The sequence below is a fragment of the Prionailurus viverrinus genome, chromosome B1, assembly GCF_022837055.1.
Source record: "Prionailurus viverrinus isolate Anna chromosome B1, UM_Priviv_1.0, whole genome shotgun sequence".
Lineage (NCBI taxonomy): Eukaryota > Metazoa > Chordata > Mammalia > Carnivora > Felidae > Prionailurus > Prionailurus viverrinus.
In genome coordinates this window covers 70,527,572-70,531,733 of record NC_062564.1, presented here as the reverse complement: position 1 = coordinate 70,531,733, position 4,162 = coordinate 70,527,572, and positions in this window count along the sequence as shown.

Genomic DNA, 4,162 nt, shown 5'->3' with positions numbered 1-4,162 from the left:
CTGAGTCATGTATAAAATTGTTGAATCGTTATATTGTACACCTGAAGCTAATACAAAACTATATGTTAACTATACTTCAATACAAATGTGTTAAATAATATTGTAGTATTTGTGTATATTTTTGAAGAAATAATTTTGAAGGAAGTCACCATTTCCACTACTATTGCCTTGAAAAACGCCATCATCCACTCTTTTCAGATTTATTTCAAAAACCCCTTGAGAATTGTCCACACTGTTGATCTTACCTATTTCAGTTTAGTCTCAATAGGAATAGACAAAAGCAACTCCCCAATGGAAAGACTTTGTAAAATATAACTTTCAGACCCCCTGATGACCTCATACACGATTGCAATGCCTCTCTACTCACTGGACTCCTTTGCCCTTATCCTACCTTATTTTTGTTTCATCACTATACATATATGAACATAAAACAAGCGGCTGACTAGAATATATTTGTTATATAGAATTAGCTTTGTAAATGATGCCAATGATATTGTGATTTTGTGTCGTTTTGGTTTTTAGAATAAATTATTTTGTGGTTCGGCACACTTAATTCTTCCATAGGATCCCTCCTCAACATAAATCAGTCACTAAAGTATCATTTTAGTTGACTTTTTGTGCCAGTTACAATACATTGGAAATTAGATGTAAACATTTGTATAACTTATTATTAAAATTAAAACATAAGGGATACCTGGCGGCTCAGTTGGTTAAGCGTCTGACTTCAGCTCAGGTCATGATCTCACAGTTTGTGGGCTCAAGCCCTGGGTTGGGCTCTGTGCTGACAGCTCAGAGCCTGGAGCCTGCTTTGAATTCTGTGTCTCCTTCTCTCTCTCTGCTCCTCCCCCACTTGCAGTCTGCCTCTCTCTCGCGCTCTCAAAATAAACATTAAAAGAAATAAACAAAACAAAACAAAACAAAACAAAACAAAACAAAACATGAGACCAAATGTGGAAGCATTGCTAAGGCATTTTATTACCATTTTCAAAAAATCCAGCGGTTACAACACCATAATTTTTTTAAATCACTCTGAAAATGGTCACAGGCACTCATCCTATATCTAAAAATAATACATTAGCTTGTTCGAAAGGAACAGATGGGATTTCACTAATATCCCATGAGATCTATTGCTTTAGTTTTTTCATCTCTAACGTGTAGGCACTGGAAGTCATTTTTATTTTTCCTTCTAACTTGGTCTGTTTTGAATGCTAATTTTTTATACTCCAATAAATCAACTGCACTTCATTTGATGATATTACTGAAGTTTCTTCAAGTGCCATTCTCCTCTGTCTATTTTCCAGTCCCACTATCTATCATTACACATCCTTCCCACTTTTCTATCATTACACATCCTTCCCTCTCTCTTTTCCCACAGTGTCTGGAAAAGGCACACTTCCTTTCCTCTCTGCTTTTAGGAACACTTCCAGGCCCGTGGCAGGACCCCCTTCCCAATTGACCACTTAACTTCCAGTAAAATTTACATTCTTTTACCTCGTCTTCACTAGCCTGTAAACTTTATGAATTTAAAGAAAAGGGTTGCCTTGCCCTTCATTTAATTCTTAAATCCTGCACAGAGTAAGGATCACAAGTTCTTGAATATTATTTAATGTGAGTGAAGATTTTCTAAAGAAAGCATATTTTATTTGTGTATCGCACCAATATATAAAAGATTTTTACCCATTTTTCCCCTCTGCAAGGAGATGGGGTTGAATGAGAGGCATGAAGATGAGCCCTTACAGGCTATACATAGATGTCTAAGCTAAATACAACAGTTTATAACGTGCGTTGGGTCAGTTCACTGATAAATAAAGAGAGACAGTATAGATGTCTGAAAACCCAGCCGGGGCACTCCTTTTCAAGCAACTCCTTTTCTTTTCGGCACTAGTGAGTGTCCCTCTGGCCCAGCACCTCTCTTGGCTTCTTCCTCACCTTCCTAAAGGTCAACACACACACCAATTGAAAAAGAGAGAATTGAATGATAACAAAATTTCTTTGGGTCCCTGTAGATCCTGAAAAATTCTATGTGATCCTAAATTAGAACCACGATACTCAGGATTAACACTAACATTCACACTTTTATCATGGAATTGCAGAGGACCCTTTTGCTCCTATACATACCAATAACCTGTTCCTGTGCTGAAAACTGAATGTCACGTGCTTAATCAAAACACTTCCGTTTTCTTTTCCCAAATTGTTTTCAAAATGGCTGTCCCTCAAACCCTTTAAAATAACATTCTTCATTTAATTTCTTCAAAGTAGGTTTTTTTTAGTTACTGTCTTCCCTGGTCTGCATCAGCTAAAAGAAACTGTTAGTTCTTTCACATCTCTTGGCTTATTTAAGCAGACTAGAGTTAACAATGAAAATGTAGATATTTTAATAATTTTATAAGTATTTATATAAGCAAAGAAACATCCATTTTGTTTTTTCTAAGAAACTGTTTTTTCTAAGATAATTGTTGCTCAGCTGAATTGAGACTTTTTTTTTTTTAATTTTTTTTTCAACGTTTATTTATTTTTGAGACAGAGAGAGACAGAGCATGAACGGGGGAGGGGCAGAGAGAGAGGGAGACACAGAATCGGAAACAGGCTCCAGGCTCTGAGCCATCAGCCCAGAGGCCGACGCGGGGCTCGAACTCCCGGACCGCGAGATCGTGACCTGGCTGAAGTCGGACGCTTAACCGACTGCGCCACCCAGGCACCCCTAAATTGAGACATTTTTATGCCTGAATTATCCATACGATGACTCAACTCTTTAGTTTCCCCTTTTATTGGAAGGTAGATATGTAGACTTATGCATTGTTTCATAATAAAAATTATAACAAAATTTAATGCTATAATCAATTTTGCTGAGATCGTAATCATTTTGATGTTAGAGTGCAGTTGTTAACCTGAACATCCTAAGGAAAGTAAAAATAGTAGTTCTTCCTTCCAAATTTCAGTGTACATTTTGTTTCTGCCAGCTATTTTGAAAGGTTAGATATTACTTTCAGGATTTATTCTTCCATGCACAGAACTACACCTTTGGTAACAATTCTCGTTTAAAGGTATTTGATCTTCTCTACCCTGATGGACACTTGATCACAAAGCCTTTAAAAATATCACTACCATCTTCCTACTTTCCATCATATATTCTTAATTTTGGCATTTGTAAAAATGGAATTACTAATGTGGCTAAAACTTGGACAAAAACAAGTATTATTGTAATTCATTTTTAAAATGGATGATGAAAAGTGTTCCAAACCCAAATGTGCAAACTTGAATAACATATTTTACAAGTAAGTAATACAATCTGAATTTCAGATCTACTTTTTCTTCAACTGTGTGAATATTTCAAAGTAACTTTCGGATTGAGTTATCTAGATGATTGCCTTACTATTCCATATCGCTTACATTTGTGAAAGTGGGCAATTTATATAAAATTTCAAACAAATAAGATATCAAGTCTAAATGAAGAGATAGCAAACTGGTTCTAAATATAAGCCGTATGTGAAAAACAGATACGGATCAAAGTTCCCCTACTTATGGGAACTCATTATTTGATTAAAATGTCATTTTTAAGTAATGCAGAATAATAACTTAATGCATAAGTGTTATTAAACAACTGGATAGCAATATGTAATAAAATAGCAGATAGCAAAATCTTAACTTATTAATATACATACAAAATCCTGGAAAACAGTAGGAAAAAGTTAAACAAACAACGGAAATGTGGACAAAATGCATAATCAGGCAATTTACACAGTATGAATATCAATAGTCAGTAAACATTAAAGTATATTCGATGCCTCTAGTTGAGTAAGTAAAATTTAAAATGTTATAGTTTTGCCTAGCAGGTTCTTAGATTAGAAGTGATAATGCCCCACGCAGAAGTGGATGAACAGATGTTCTAATGTAATGTTGATATGCTATTTATATTTTCCTGAAGGTCGAAAGCAGTATACATCCAAATGTACATCTTCTATGATAGAATAATCCTACTTAGAGAAACGTACCCTAAAGAAGAATGTTAACCATTGATCAATGCTGAGGATAGGGGCACTGATTCCCCCCATGCAGTCAAAAATCTGCATATAACTTTTGATTCCCCCAAAACTTAACTACTAACAGATTACTAGTGCCATAAATCTTACCGATAACAGTTGATTAATGCGTATCTTATATG